The sequence below is a fragment of the Falco punctatus genome, assembly GCF_963210335.1.
Source record: "Falco punctatus genome assembly, chromosome: 3".
Lineage (NCBI taxonomy): Eukaryota > Metazoa > Chordata > Aves > Falconiformes > Falconidae > Falco > Falco punctatus.
Window position 1 is genome coordinate 64,299,296 of NC_137582.1, and position 17,106 is coordinate 64,316,401.

Sequence of the window (17,106 nt, forward strand, 5' to 3'; positions counted from 1 at the left end):
GTGTCCCTGCCCATGGCAGGGATCTTGGACCTAGATGATCTTTAAAGTCCCTTCCAGCCTAAAACATTCTATGATTCTGTGATTCTATGAATATATTTTAATGTATTTGGAAGCAAAGGTAGTTATTAATAAATGTCTGTCTTTTCTTTTTCTGATTCACAAGTAAGGCAACAAAATCAGGCATGAAATGTGGAATTTGTTTCCTAGATATACTTAATTTAATATATTGGTAAGAGAACTTAGTTTAGGGTTATGAATTTGCTTCAGTGTTTCCACTACACTTCAGACAATAAAGCCTAATTTTTGCTGAACTGTAGTATTAAAAAAGCCAAACCCTTTCCACACTTTTAATGGGATTTAAAATGGTTTTCAAGTCAACAGTTTTTACTTTTATTTCACTGTTGACTTTTGTATAATTATTTTATCCTCTCACCATGTTCTACACTTGCCTACTCCTTTAATATCAATAACTACCCTGCCTGATCTCCTATGACCACATACAAGCTAAACCCAAATCTAATATGGAAATAAAATGAGACTTATCTAGAAGGTTAGAGATTAAATTATTTAAATATATAGTTGATATGTAATTTCTCACAGTGTATATACTTACTTCTGTAATTAAACAGGTTTTTTTGTGATTTTAGTTTTAAATGAGAGATCATTTAGTGCAATGTGTTATTTATACAGACTTTGATGGTTTTATCTGATCTGAAAATGCTCAAAACCTAACAGGTTAAATTGTCAGGTGCAGGTTACTGTAGTTCAGCTAGCAAACACAGAATGATTCTTCCCTTTCCCACTCCAAGCAGCAGAGATTGAGGTCAAAGACCCCAATTCCCTCATTGAGACTTCTCTGTCACCATTTAGACATCATATTTTAACCTTTGAGTTTAAAGCATGGAGGAAAAATTGCAAGCATGACCCTCCCTTAATGGGGGGAGGTGGAGGGGGGAAACAAAAGATTTTTGTTGAACTAAGGTTCTATAATTTATGTAAATATACAAGAGAGAAAGAAGTATTGCCAAACAGTAATTGAGGTGAAAATTGAAGTCATGTCCTAATGAGAGCTTTGCAAACCTTACAAGTTGGCCCAAATGAGCTAGAAAAGAGCTGCTTATTTTGGAAACTCAAAAACTTGTATAATTGGGCTCCTGCATAAGTCCTCCAACTTCCAAATTGTCATCCTGTTCAGGGAATCTAACGATGAAGAAAAAATAAATTATATCTTAGCAAAAGTGAGAGGGAAGGTCTTATTCAAGGGAAAGGTGATGGTGATACTAACAGAGTAAGATTTTACAATTTCCCAGGTTAGAGAAAGAAGAGGAAGAACCAAACCAAGATTCCAGTCCACTGAAGTCTTGGAGTATCTTTATGAGATTATGATACTATATTAAAAAGTCTTTCCACTAAGTATATATCATTTTGTTGTGCCAGCAAACCAGATTTAGTCAAAAAGTGATGCAAAACCAGAAATTCAGGGATATTTTTCAGCATTATGATTTTTTTGATCCTATTTACTGAACAGTTTCTTGAATAGCTATGAAGATGCAGGAGCAAAGGTGATACAAAAGTGAGATTGAAAGTCTGGTGCAAAGTGCACTTAAGCTAGTGCTGCCTTCAAGAAAAGCCTGTAGAATCACAGCTCCATAAGTCTCACTCATTTGATCGTATTTCAAGCATCTGAAGTGTCCTGTTCATTCAGATTTTGTGCAAAGAGGTGTACTCATTCCAAACTCCCACTGATTGCTTGATTCACCCTGTATTCAAAGACAGAGCAACTGAAGAATATTGCTTAAATTGCCTTAACATTCTCCCACTGCAGTGTTGGGAAGGGACTTATCTCCCCTTTTACAATTTCACAATGTAGAGACACAATCAAAACCTTAGACTTGACCTGCATAAAATTCATCTTTTATATTATCTTTCTATAGGCCTATTACACTTAATCTGCCAACATACTTTTAGTGCATTCTTCTTATATGGTTCTCTTTACTGATGATCAGACATAAGAACTCATTTAAGTGCTCTAACTAGCATGATTATCATTATTCAAGAAGTAAGTACAGCCCCCCCCTCCCACTCCCCCCCCCCCCCCTCCGCTAGCCTTCACCCTGACAGGAACCAGCAGAGGTGGCAGCAGGGTAAAAGGCAGGGCCACACTATGTTTGACACAATGACATGATAACTGGGGAGGTTGAAGATTGAAAAACGTTGCCTCTCATAACTCAGCTGTTGAGATGCATACACAATAAGCTTTTGCATCATGACTGGATTTAAAGCTGTTACTTCCATGGAACAGGGAAAGAGTGGAAATACAAGTATCTCTGAGACGGCTAAGCTGATGCAATTGCTGAAAACTGCCCTTCCCTCTATTCTGCCATTGGCTTTCCATATCAGATTGTTGTGCTTATCTGACTGTGCAGTAAAAAAATGATGCAGCTAAACAATTCCAAAATAAACAATTATTAAACTCTCTTTCTAGTAGTTCCTAGCATTGAAACAACTGAAAAATGGATCAGCTGAGCACCAGAGCTGGTGCAATCTATGGAAATGGAGGTCGCCTCTGCTGTTCCTTCCAGTGACAGTGAGAAGTGATTCCTGTTTAAAGATTTTGTGAAACGTCAACCGAAATGTTTTACTCAGCTTGGATGTTGGGGCTTGTTGGGCCATTCAGCCTTGTTTGGGTAGCAGCATTAAATACAGAGGCAGAAGAAGGATTCAAACACTGAAAGGACCACACTCTTTTTCTTGGTTGTTTTTTTTTTTTTTTTTTCCCCTCTCTATATGTATATAATTCTAAGTGGGTTTTTAATGCTTGAGTGTTTGAAGACTATGAAACCACTGTTATGTCTTTTTTCCCCTCTGTTTTGATTAGTTTCATATTTTACTTTTTTCCTTGAATTCAAAATTTCAAGCCGCCTTCTACCTTATTTCCCTCCATAGAAAAGCTCATTGTTAGCCCAGAATGTACAGCAGATTAAGAAAAGTAGTGTTCTTTTTGTTCACTGTAAAAGGTGAACACATGGAAAAGTAGCATATATATGAAATGTAACTCCAAGCAGCTAGTTATAACTCCAAACACTGGCTCATCTGTTTTTTTCAGAACAGATGTAAGCAGTAATGTTTTAAAAGTACTGCTAGGTTTCTTTGTTGTTGTTGTTTTTGGTTTTGTTTGATTTGGTTTGGTTTGTTTCTATGGCAATAGAGTAGCTTTGGATTTAACAATGGTTGAAGACTGCAGCCCAGTTCCTAAAATATAAGGGCCAGACACTGATGCAAATCCAGAGCTAAATTCTTGCAGAAAATCAGGAAAATTTCTTTGATACCAATGACTTCATTTTGATTTTCATAGGGATCCAGATGCTGGTTTAAAACATTAAAATATTAATTCAAATTTTAAATTATCTCTCTTAGGAAAACACCACAGTGCATTTCACTGTAGCATCAATTTCAACATTCTCTGCATTGTTATGGTGTGAATTTAAGGGAAAGTGAGCTAAAAAAAACCCCTATAGAATTAACCTGAAATCTATATGGAAAACCTTATATGATATTTAGAAGCTATTAGATAAAAATGATCACATATAGACTGAGTTGGAAATTTTCAAAAATTTAAATTATTATCGAGATTTGGGAGAAAGGAAAAAACTCTTAAACCTTTTTCTATGTTTTAACTAAGTTCTAAAGATAATTTAAAAATATTTGTATTTAAAATGTTCTCTAAATTTTTGCAAAAGGAAGGGGGAAAAAGCATACGAATATCTAGGAGAGAGGCATCAGTAAGAAAAATAATTAAAAATGTAAGCTCTGAAGGCAGCTATCAAAAATGCCAATGACATATGAAATATGGAAACAGCTGGAAATTAATCAGTTAGAATAAATCAAATGAAACCAGAAAATCCAGGAGACCACACCTATGAAAATCAGTGCTGCAGGCAAAAAGGGAAACTAAAGAAGGAAGAAATGCTGGCATGACATAACAACCAATAAGTTGCAATAACAACTAGCCTATAGCTAGCAAAGGGAGGTATGCTTTTACTGATGAAGTATAGTGAAAAAAATAATTAATCCTGGAGACCAAAACAAAACTAGCAATGCATTTTAAAAGATATCAAATAATGCATGTACTGTAATATCAGTGTTCCTTTAAAGTATATTTAAAATATATATTACCACACAAAGGATGTTAATATACAAGGTTACAAGAACATGTCCTAGTACATCTTGTGAACGATATATAATGTATAAGCCCTGACAATAGGAATAGGCTTGAGACTCTGTCAGTCCCAGACAGTAAGGTATTCTAACTACCCCCAAGTGAGCATCCCAAGCGCAGAAAATACAGCTCTCAGGTCCAAACCAATTTCTTTCTGGCTATTTGTGATGCTAATTATATGATGGTTAAAACATTCTAGTCTTTCTGAGACTGGGCTAGATAATAAGGATTGCTAAACGTGCATTGAATATTCTTCTTTGAGCTAGTTCACACAAAGTATGTCAGAATTTCCTTGCATAACTTCCTATATGCAACACACATTAGAAAGGTATACTTATTTGAAACCCCATTTGGAGAGTATTATCTTGGCCTAAACTACGTGAGATGACAGAAGTTTTATAACATCAAATATAATGTGTTTAAATCATAGTATCACGCCTGTATGATCCTGAGTTTGCAAAGCACCAAATTCTCTTGAATGGCATTTAAATTCATGTTAAAATCAGAGAATAGGTCAGAGAATATCTATACAGATTCATCTTCCTTTTCAGAGAATCTTGGGGGAAATTTGATGGCAGATGAAAAGTTTAAGAACAGTTTAGGACATGTTTAATCAATTATGTGAAATACATTTATTCATACTGCATTTGAATGAAGTAATTGTGCATTCTAAAGTACTTCAGAAGCCCTGAATTGCCATGCAATTAAAAGGGAAGATAGACATACTGTTTGATGTCATTTTGACCAATACTTTGCAAATATTTGTCTTCATATTTTCCTTGTTGTTTGGTTTGGTTTTTTTTTTTAATAATTTATTTAAAATAAACATTTTAAGTTGAGTATTCTCAACATAAATGAAATAAATCTTGTCTAAATTCTGGTATACTGTGTCATTCTACAAGTGAACTTCTATTTAGCTCTTAGTCTGCAAGAGCCAAAGCCTTAAGAAGAATCTTCTATCATTAAAATCTGAGCAAGAAAATGAAGGATACTTCCACAGGGTGTCTATGTGAAAGAGGTTCTGCTGTGGAATATGGGACATTTTCACTTTTTAAAGAAACCTTAAGGTCTGGCCCAAATCTCGTACTTTTCCTGTTTCCTTACTTCATATGTTCCAGCTCAGCTAAATGTCAGAGCTGCTTACAAAGAATAATTGCTTTTAGATTGTTTTACCTAACTGTCATAAAATGTCACAGCTCCAGGGAATGAGCATATCATTCACCAGTTGATTTACATGAACTATATGTCTATACTGTGCTGACTTATGTCTGACAAATGGTAAAATTTGTTACACTTTGTTGAGGTTTATTTAGAATTAATCCCACTTTGTTGAGATTTATCTAGAATTAATCCCAGTTAAACATCCGATTCCAGTATGCTAAGAATTTATAGATTTTAATGTATCCCTCTGCCTGGACAACATGAGAGAGTCACGTTTGATTAAAAATATTTTAAACTCCATCTACTTGTCATCTACATTAAGTTTTAGATTGGTGAAAAGGAAACTTCAGGCTTGGTATGAAATTATTAAGTAATAAAATTTAAGCTAAAAATAAGACGGAGAATACAGTATGAATAAATTGAAAATATTAATGAGCCAATATAATGAGGATGCATTCATTTTTAATGTTATTTTAAGTAAAAATATGAATACTTTATGTGTTCTTTTTAAGGTTTTCTTGAGACAGTGGCTATGTACTTATGTAAATTACAATAAAAACATATTTTTCCTGATCCTGTAGCAATGTATATGACTACAAATCTTTCTACTTGATATTGTAAATAATACATAAATTAAGTATTTATCTTCAAGATTTTTCTTTAGAATAGAACCTGCCAAAAGTATGTCAAGTGCTTTGTTACTCATTAATACATAACAAAATCTTTATGGGATTAGTAATGCAGCAGAACCTTACTGAGACTGTGGAAATGTTAGTTGTGACTGTGTATGTTTTCAACCTGTGTGTTGACTTACAGTTTTTCTGGAAGCTCTGATGGAAGAAACAGAGCATAGCCTCATGGAGGAGGTACATGTGGAGTATAACCTCAAGAATGACATTGTAATTTTCAGTTCCCTTTATCCTCTAAGGTGAAATACATTGTACTTTGAATGTAATGAGCATAATATGCTCCCAGCTCACACTTCTTTCCCTAATTCTTACATGGAAAAAGACATGTAGAATGGAAATCCATGCAAAAAACATTTCTTACCTCGGTCTTTCTGGTGAAGTGGAAATCCTGGACTTTAAATGCAATGAGCAACACAGGAAGGCATTTGGATGCCAAAAAGCAAGTGTCTCAGGCCATTTTAAAAGCATTTTAAAATGATCTGGTTTATACCTCACACTTTGATGTAATGTTTCCTGTTATTTCCTGTGTCATTTATACCAGGTCACATGAGTATCTTTGAGAGGGTGCTAGACATTGCTTAGACAACTAATTTCCCCTTTAAGTTACAATTTACCTTGAGCTCCCATCTAATATATATTATATCACAACTTTCTTTTCTCAGGGTAAGAATGGTTCTTGCTCATAGCAGCTTTGAGATTGTATTTCTGTGTGGCTGATCCAGCACAATCTGACTGACTTTACCACAGCTTTGTCATTACACCTGATTTGTGAGCCTGTCTTTGCTGCAGGCAGCTGTGAGTAAAATGGTGGCTTGGGTGACCATATTCTTTCAAACTGAAAATAAAGGCGTTTTTTTACATTAAAAAAAAAAAAAAAGGAAAAGTCTTAATATTGCCTTGTCTGTAAAAGTCTAAAATGATGTGATGGAAACTGTGCTGGTTTTACTGCAGACTACTTTTAAGACCTTCCCAGAGGAGGATTAATTGTTTTGCATATACAGTGGTGGGTAAACCTCAGACAGCAGGCAAGCCCCCCCACACCCACTCCAAACCAAAAAAAAAAAACAACAACCCAAACCCAAAGAAATTACTCACCATATCCCACCAGCAGACCAATGCCGACAACCTATGAGCAATGTTTTCTTTAGAAAAACTCTCCCTAATACTACCATGATATTGTAGGGCATGGAATATCCCTTTGGTCAGTTGGTGTCAGCTCTTCTGGCTGCGTCTGCTCCCAGCTTCTTGCCCACTCCCAGAGGGAGCACAGTGAGACATTGTGCCAGCCCTGCTCAGCAATAGTTAAAAATGTTTTGGTCATAAATTTGAAACACAGCACAATATTGCCTGCTATAAAGCAGATTAACTCCATCCCATTCAAAAGCAGTACACATGCAGATGCCTACCAGGCAGTGTAAAGTCAAACAGTGTAGAGAATGAATTGCAAGTTAGAGTCAGATAGGTCTTTTACACCCACTCTTTTCCTAGCCCCAGTACTTAGATGTAAGCTATCAGAGTTAGAAACTTTTTTTGCACCCTCAGTTTCATACTTGTCCATGATGGAAAACAAAAGGAGAGACTTGATTTCTCATTCCTTGAAGATTCCATGCAAATTAAATAGAAGTCAAAATGGGTTTATATTTTACATTTACCTGCCTGTGCCCAGTTGAAAACAAAACAAAACAAAACAAAACAAAACAACCCACAAATGGATGCATATTTATTGGCAAAATTCAAATCAGAAATGCAGTTAGTAAAGTAGGTTGAAAAGAATAATTTCTCCTTTGCTTTGAAAACTTTAACTGAAAATTAATTTTTGATATTTTAATCAGTATTTTTTGTTTGTTTGCTTCATGTGGTCAGTACTAGTAATATTGGAAAACAAATTCTTTCTGGATTTTAGCTTTTCTGGGTAAGTCTCTGAAAAAATAGAAAAAAATGGAAGCATTCACAAGAAAAGGCACGGTTGGCAAACTGTAAAAATGAGAGGATATAAAACATTTTATCCTTCTAATTCCTAAACCCCATAGTTTTCTCAGTCCAGAATCTCTGAATTGGCAGGTTTAGGATTATTATAATATTATTAATAAAAGCAAATGTAAATTGATCTCTTTGCAGGTGATATCTTCATGAAGATTCTGATTTCTGCTTAGCCTGGTAGCTAACTATTTAGCTGTGATTTTATAAGCCATAAGAGTATCCACGGATGATTTTTTTTTTTCATGATCTTATTTTAAAATTGAATTATCAGTATCCTTTTTCTACCATTGGTAATCAATTGGAATAAACTTGCTTATTTCCCCCAAATGTACTATGAACTGACATATCATTGACAATTATTCACAACAAAAGCTGTAAGTGGTGGTGAAAATAAACTAACTGCCAATGCATGAAGGTCAAAAGCATTGTCAGCACCATAACAAAAGTATGACTGTGACTTGATTCATCTTATATTTCCAATTTCCCAATCCCCTTGTGATATGAGAAGAGGTGAGAGCAAAAGGGGATTATATTAATGGGGATCATGTAATATTTCCCAGGCTGGAAATTTCAGAAATCCTTCTGGACTAAAGGAAATATTCTAAACAGCATGTTTTGGTGTCATCCTGTCCTGTCGTTCCATATCCCACCCCCCACCCTGCTTTTTCTCTATGGTCCCACCTAGCCACCGAAATAGATGCAATTGCTGTAAGAAAACATTCTTACACTCAGAATTGTGGTGGCAGCAGCTGTATTCCCATTTGCTGGAGGTCAAAAGTGGATTTGTGCTATACTGCACTGTATTAGAACAGAATAAAATTAATTTAATTGCACTAACCCTCTGATCATGTAGCTGGCTTTTCCTTTGTTTAGGGTCCTTGCCTTTCTAAGTAGAATTTGCTTTTGTCAGCACAGCAGAAAGTGACATATGGTATTTTTGTTGTTACTTGAAATAATCTTCTGTAGATCAGCTGGATTTCCCAAAAGAGCTTTGCATTCAACATTAGAGAGAGAGGAGATGAAAGAGAACCTCAAATCACTATACATTTCATGATTAAAATTTTCAGTAAAGTAAGCTCTCCCATTCTGGCCAATATATTTATTTCACATTTTTAGCAAGTAAACAAGGGTAAGAATCTACTTTGTGATGTAACAGTCTGTGAAACCTGGTTTAGCAGGTGCAAGAAGAAAAAGGATGCTGGTTTTGGTTTTGTTTTTTTTTTTTTTTGGGGGGGGTGTTTTGTTTTGTTTTGTTGTTTTGTTTTGGTTTTTTTTTTTTAATCGCCTGAGGTATTCATAAACTATTAACTTACTAGCTGTTGGCTTTGACTTCCCTTCTGATACATAAACAAAAGACAGTTGTGAATCAGTCTGGATTACAGCCTTGCTCCTACACCACAGCAGCTAAATGCAGACCTGCCAATATAATAGAATTTTAAAATGACACCATTTTAACACATGCAGTATCTGTGATTAGAAATCCTCAGCTATAGCTATATATATATATATATATATGTATATATATAAGCAAAATCACACACTGAGAATGCTGAAGCTGATACTGGTATGTATTTGGCATTACAAAATGTTCTAATTTAAATTAATGGGCAGTGTAACATAGAAACTACTCAATAATTTGAATTCAGACAGAGCAATCTCTATTGTTTCTGCCACTAGCACAGTACATCAATTATTTTTTTCAAGTTTTTGCATATTGATGGGATGTTTTTCTACTGACAGGTAGCAAAAAAAGAAGGCAGCACTTATCCAGTCAAAGTGGCTGAATGAATGGGAAGGTTAATGCCTCAAACTAGGTTTAAGTTAGTTCACACTTCTTTAATAGTTGCATTTCTGCATTAAAATTGTTTTAAACAGGAATATGTTTGATTCACAGTTCCTAAAGGCTAGGTTATAAGTGTATGATGGAAGACTGTTATGCTTCAAAGGCTATGAATTCAGATAAAAATTACCGTAACTTTCATAAGTTTTTCAAAGGTCAGTGAATGGCTAGAAAGTTGCATGAAAACAAAAAAGAGCTATGGGCAAAATAACTAGAATTGATAATGACCTTTAAGCCAATGAATAATGAAAAACATAAAATACTTATCCATATGGAAGAGCAGATTCTCATAAAAAAGTTTCAACAACAGGATACAAAGTAAAATAGCTCATTATGACTGGAAATGATGGACTGGCACTGCGCTAAGGCAAAAGATTTCTCTTACATAGAGAAAGCTCTAGGGAACTTCATTTAAGCAAGTAGGACATTTTGTGGGTGAGTGACTGTGTGTGTGTGAATGTGTGCACACGTCTTTAGGCTGGACCTACTGAAGCCAAGAGCAAGGTTCCATGTCCTACTGTTGCATAAACCTGGAGGGCTTTTTATCTTACACTCCCTTTAGAAATAAGATATAAAAATGCATTGGAACATGTGAAAAGTGTTACCTCATTAATTTTAATTTCCTGTTTAATTTTCTATGTTTTCATTCCTCTCTCTATTGTGGTACTTGGCTGAAATTCCACTTTGACATTCTCCTTTCCATAGAAAACGAAGCTGGTAATTTATATTTTGGTAGTTTTTGTCCAAAATGTATTCAATATTCAAGAATATTCAATATATCAAGAGAATATTTTTTAATAATTTCTCATAGGCTATTAGGCATGCTACAGCTGTGTTTACTTCCCTGTGCACTGATACAGAATCCATTGAAGCCAATGCAGAGATTTAACTTACATGCAATTTGCTGGTGCAGACAGGATTTCCGGATCAAAGTACTGACTTCACTGGAAGCCAAGAAGGCTTAATGTCTATGAGTGCTTAGCAATCACAAAGACTCATTCAATTAGAAAACCAAACAGTTAATTTAAGTAATAATGAATGGGTAGATGATTCCTTCCTCTTGCACAGCTAAATTGTCTTGTGGAAACTCTGTACTTCCTCACATAATTAAAGACAGACAAAATATTTCTAGATTATGGAATTCTGTTAATAAAATCTAAAATATATCTATATTTGAGAACTATTCTTACATGGAAGGTTGTAGCAATTTCTGAGTAGCAGACAAACCCTAAGGCTGAACTGAACAGTGGGAGGACATTTCACAGTGCAGGAAAAAGAATTCTCACTGAAGAAAAAATACATGTCCTGAGAATTAAATTGAAATCAGCTTTATTTAGTTTCTTGTGCTCTGATGGAAGGGTACACAAGAAGAGTAGCTTGGAAAGGTAGCAGAAGTTCAAGGTTTAACTGGGAGTTTACTGGATGTAATGTTGAGGAAACAGAAGAAATTAAGTACCAAGGTACCATGTCTCTCATTCACACTAATGTTTTTTGTTCCTCAAAAGGGAGAACCAATGTAATAAAAAATGCTGACCTCTCATGCTCCCCTACTGCATGCCCTGAACAGAGCATCAAGAACTCAGAAAGCTTACTGCAATTTCATTCTGAGATATGCACCAACTCCTTTGTCGGAATGTCTAAACCAGAAGATTGCTAGTTGAGAAGCAGCCATTAATATAACACGTAGTTTTCAAAATTCCTTTCTCTTCTCTCACTTAAGAACCACCTCCCTTCCCATATATTTTCCTGGCTTTAAACCAGGTATGACTCAAATTCTTACACTGTGGAATATTGTCAATTTTTTTGCTAGTTATTTCAACATGGCCAAAGAGCTCATCCAACATGGCATGTTTCCTTGATGTACAACTGTGCTTTTGACTACAATCAATTTCTCACATTATTGTACTGGAATCTGTATTAGAAAATACAAATCATGCATTTCAAGACAAGTGAACAGATGCTCTGGCACAGATTTTTTTTTGTCCCAAATATAGAATTTCTGCTATTTAATTAATGGCTGGGAATAGCATCTAATTTGGCTGAAGGCTTGCAAGTAGCGGTGCAGGTGCGTATGCATTCAGTTTTCCTATTTAATGAGTATGGTGCATCTCCAGGTATGTCCAGAGGCAGAATTCTTGCAAGAAAGGCATAAGACACAATATCCAGTAACTTTCATTCACCAATTCAGAAGTATTCAGGCAGTTTCTGTGCAGCCTCCAATCAAGCATAGAGCATACAGTGGATATTTGCCACTGATTAATAAATAAATATGATGATAGCTCAACTAGGAATCTATATTATTTTTTTATATATATCAAAGCACTACAGTCTTAAGGAAAAAGTGTCTGAGACTTTATTTTCATTTTTCTTCCCCTATGAAAAATAGAAGGGATTGTGTAAAAGCAAGTAATTTTTATTTTATATTTGTCAGAAGGTGGAAAGTGTATTGATAGATCCATGAGTCTCTGTCGTTAAGAGTAGTGACAAAATAGGTGCAGGGAGGAACTTATGATTATGAAAGTTGTCAGGAGGAGAGTAGACTTGCTATGTATTAAGTATATCATATTAGTGATCCTCCGAGTTAAAACTGTTTTTTTTAATACCAGAACTTAATTTTGCAACTTAGCCTGTGTGCATTCAAAAGTTAATCAATGGTTGTGTTGAAACCACTGTCAACAATTATAATTTCTTGAATTTCCCTCCTATTATAATCCTCGCAAGCTTCTGAACATTAAATACCAGGTCAGCAGAGTGCTGGCTGACTTAAAAACATTAGTGGTCATGCTGCAAAACTCTAGCTGGGAAGAGGAGATAACTAGCAGATTCTTCAAATCAGATTTTTATAAGGTGAAGTTATACATTTTGGCTAGAACCAACATAATTAATCACCACCAAAAACTGGCAGCCCATTTCCTCTATTCTTCATACTTGGTTGAATCTCTAGTGGCTGCCAGGTTGGTTACAGGTGTTTTTTACATCCCATACTGAATTCATGTCACAGGGTGACACCAATATGAAGACACTACTCAAATAAATGAGACTTGGACTACATATGCCTACCTCTAACTCATTAGATAGCTCTGGTGTAGACTGGGAAAGCAGAAAAAAAGCATAGAAAATTGTCATGGGGAGGCATACCTAGATCTGATATGCACAGGAAGGAAATAGAGAAGGAAGTGTTACCATTTTACAATTAGCAACATATTTGGGGGTGGTGGGGTTTATGAGTTGAGCCAGAAGCCACTAGCAACAAGAAAATAACACCTATTTGACTTTAGATATGGAGAAAGTCAAAGAGATTGGCCTGGGGTGTTGTGACCTGTAAGGCAATTGACATCTTCTGCCAACCATGACCACCTAAGTGAGAAAGCATTAAAGGATAAGTCCCTTAGTAGGTGAGCAAGTCCACAGAAGACCAATGCCATGCAGAAGTGTCCTGAGCCTGACTGAGGTGGGTTTCTTATGCACGGAAACCTGTTTGCCAACTGTGACTCAGGCATGCTGGCTGCTTAGAGTGAGTGTCCTGTTCCCTGCATCCCCAGTGCTAGTCACAGCTGGATTGGGGCAGCGGGGACCTTCTTCAGCGTGAGTGTGTAATCTGTATACACTGTGGGAGTGGCTTTGGAAACACAAATGGTTATTTACCCTGCTATACCTATTCTGATTAGAAAGAAGATCTAAAACTTACGTCACTGCGTGGTGCAGTTCTGTCCTTGAGGTTTTATCACACCTAAATTCCTCCATGACAGTTGATATAGTTCAGTAATCCAACAGAAAACAAAATACTGTTCTACTTCTTCTGACAGCACTGAGCTGTTTAGTCATTGCAGCTACAAATTTTAATTAATCAGTAAGTCACAGAATCATAGAATCATTTAGGTTGAAAAAGACCCTTAAGATCATCAAGTCCAACCATAAATCTAACACTGCCATGTCTGATAGAATTATTTGTCTTTATCTTTTAAGTTCTCTTAGGAAAACGTGCTATTATTAATTTTCAAATGTTCTGCTAGCAAAATTTTAAGAATACTGAAAAATTACATCCAAAAAATCACCAGATCTCCATCTCTGTTTTGGACATTTTTTGATGGGTTTTGCAATGTAGACCTCAGTTCTGGTGCATCTGGGATCTAAGTATTATAAGTTTAAAGAAAAGAGATTAATAAAAACACTTGTTTTTAAGAAGTTGCATACTTAAAATACATTTACACAGTCTCAGTCCATCATTTTGCTGAGGTCTCGACCCTGGAAATTTCTTCCAGTACCAGTAATTATAGGTAAAATTGTCTAGAATGAATTCTCTGAAACTGAGGAAAAAGGAAGAGGCCTGGGTTATATTTAAACTCTTTACCTTTCCAAACAAGGTGGCATTGTGTGTATGAGACAGGAGATATCCTGGCCATTTCTTCAGGCAGCCTTACTTGGAGAGAAGTTACATTCTATGGTCTGAAGCAAGGCAATGAATGTCTCCGTGCCAGCAAAGGAGTGATACACAGAAACTAGTGGCAAGTTGTGTGGTAAGATAACGAAGCAATAGAGTAGTACAGTTGTGTTCATGATCATTTTATTGGTACATCTTAAAATATAAATATAAATGCATATATTTGCCATTTAAAATGCATCCATATATTTGTCATATCTATATTGCCAAAACTTCTAAAAAACAAGTATGAAAAGCACTACGTGCAATTGGAATGCATCATGTGAAGAGGGATAGTTTGGAAAAAGAAGGCATATGTGGGAGTTAGACTGCAAAGGCAAGGAGAGAGGATACCATTCTGGACTGACAGTAAGAAGAATACAAGGAAAGACAGTGAATTCTCTCTTCTTTTCTGGAAGTATTCTCAAAGGTTTGAGATAAGGTGCTTTTCTTCTGGATAGTAAGCTAATGAATCATGCTCATCTGATACTACAATGTGAGGAGGCCTCTGGGGTAGAACAGTGCCAGTTTGTATGCTTAGTAGACACGTATTATATTTTGGTCAGCCAAAAAAAGCCAATGAAGTTGTTGTGTCCAATGTCTTTCACTATCATGACAAATTTTCTATTGATTTGAGTGGTCATTGGATCAAATTTACTTCTGCTTTTCCTTGTTTCTGGAGGAATCACAGTAATATATTTAAACACTAGCACTTTAAAAGTAGAATAACATGATTAAAAAGTTAAATAGGATAGATTATTTTTAATATCAGTATTTACTTATTGCTCATGAAGAGCTTTGAAGAACTCTGAAAAAGCAGAAAAATATATGAAATGTTAATTTATTATACTTATAATTAACTGTATAATTGGTGGTGCTACCTGAATGCCAAATGTATATATTCAGAGTTATGAATAAAATGGTTATTAATAGGTTGATAACCATCCTATTTCTAGATTACTTTAGCAGTGTTATTTTCCATGTGTTTTATTTTTTGCATGAACACACATGCTTGTGTTTTCTATGACAATTTTTTGGGGAGGAGGGGGTGGGTGGGTGGAGCTAAACCGCACTTCTTACAGTATTGTAAATCAAGATGACCAGCTTCACAGAGTGGTATTCTTATCTGTTGAACCAGTTTAAAACAAGTCAATACTTTCTTTTTGAGATTGGTTTTAAGATAACCAAATTCAATAAAAGGCATATCAAAGAGCTGGCTTGACTTTATATATGTGAAAGATCCCGTTGTGGTTTACCCCCAGCCAGTGACTAAGCCCCATGCAGCCGCTCATTCACTGGCCCCACAGTGGGATGGGGGAGAGGATCGTAAAAGTGAGAAAACTTGTGGGTTGAGATAAAGACAGCTTAAGAAGTAAAGCAAAAGCTCCACATGCAAGCAAACCAAAACAAGGAATTTATTCACTGCTTTCCACCGGTAGGCAGGTGTTCAGCCATCGCCAGGAAAGCTAGGCGCCATCACACATATTGGTCACTTGGGAACACAAATGCGACTACCCTGAACGTGTGTCATCCCCTGTTCCCTCTCCCCCTCCCCCGTCCCCCCTGTCCCTTTGATCTTCTTCCCCCAGCTTATATATACTCAGCATGACGCCATATAGTGTGGAATATCCCTTTGGTTAGTTTGTGTCACCTGTCCCAGCTGTGTCCCCTCCCAGTTTCCTCTGCCCTGCAGCCCTCTCACTGGCAGGGCCTGAGAAACTGAAAAGTCCTTGGCTTAGTGTAAAGATCAACCAGCAACAACTGAAAACATCAGTGTGCTGTCAGCGTTGTACTCACACCAAATCCAAAACACAGCTCTGCACAGCTATTAAGAAAATCAACTCTATCACAGCTGAAACCAGGACAGATTAATCTAAAATCTATTCCTTGTTGCCATTAGATCTCACCAGATGTCTTTTCCACAGAACTCAGCTCATACTGTCTATATTTTGATGAGATATCAAACTAAAAATTCATGTTTCCTAAAAACAGAGGGTAGGACATAGTTTCAAGGATAATATGTGGACTTGTTTTAAAGACCTGATAGGATAATTAAAGTTTGGTTTTGTTTTTGTTTTTGTTTGTTTTTTTTTTTTTTTTTTAATATATATGTATATATATATATAAAATGTATTTGAACGGAAAACTTCAGAAAAAATTCAAAAGCATAGCTTGACTCAAGATACTTGTAACTGAATTCCAAAACTGAACTTTTAGGCTGCTGAATTGTATAAGGTTTTTATGAACTTGAATTTACCAGCCAGTTTTGAGATTTATTTATTGCACATTTCTTACTGCCAATCTATTTTAAAAAGCAAGTGGGTACATGGTCAGGGGTAGAGTATTTATAAAAAACCCTCTAACTTGTTGAGGTTATTTTTTGGAATTGGTTCTTCTTTAAAGAAGAAGCTGGGCTAAGTAACCTCTAGAGACCACTTCAACTTTTTTTTTTTTTTTTTTTTTTTTTTTAGTTTTTTTTTGTTTTTTAATTTCCCTGAGATTTCTACATGCTTCCACTACCAGTTTAGACTTAAAATTAGGAGATACTGATTTTCACTGGGTTTGGGATTTGTTTGTTTGTTTTTCCATTTTATAGGAAACTCCAAAGTTGAATCATTCCCCATGCAGAAAAAACCAAAGATGAAATAGCTCCTATTTCAAGAAAAAGAATACAACAGAATGAAATTCTCATTGTCCTAACAAATTTGCTTTTAGATAAGAGTCGTTACATGAAAATAATCCATTCTGTGTTTTGAATTTTTATATATCAGAACTGAAAACATCCAAAAACTTTTAT

At 35.6% G+C, this 17,106-nt stretch overlaps 1 long non-coding RNA gene across 1 annotated transcript in view; it reads left to right on the top strand.

Annotated features, from left to right (window-relative positions):
• Positions 1-17,106, top strand: part of LOC308060574 — a 47,721-nt gene that overhangs the window by 19,447 nt on the left and 11,168 nt on the right. Inside the window, exon 2 of the long non-coding RNA XR_013926796.1 lies at positions 1-17,106. This exon is cut by the window's right edge and continues 11,168 nt beyond it. This is a non-coding gene — a long non-coding RNA (uncharacterized lncRNA).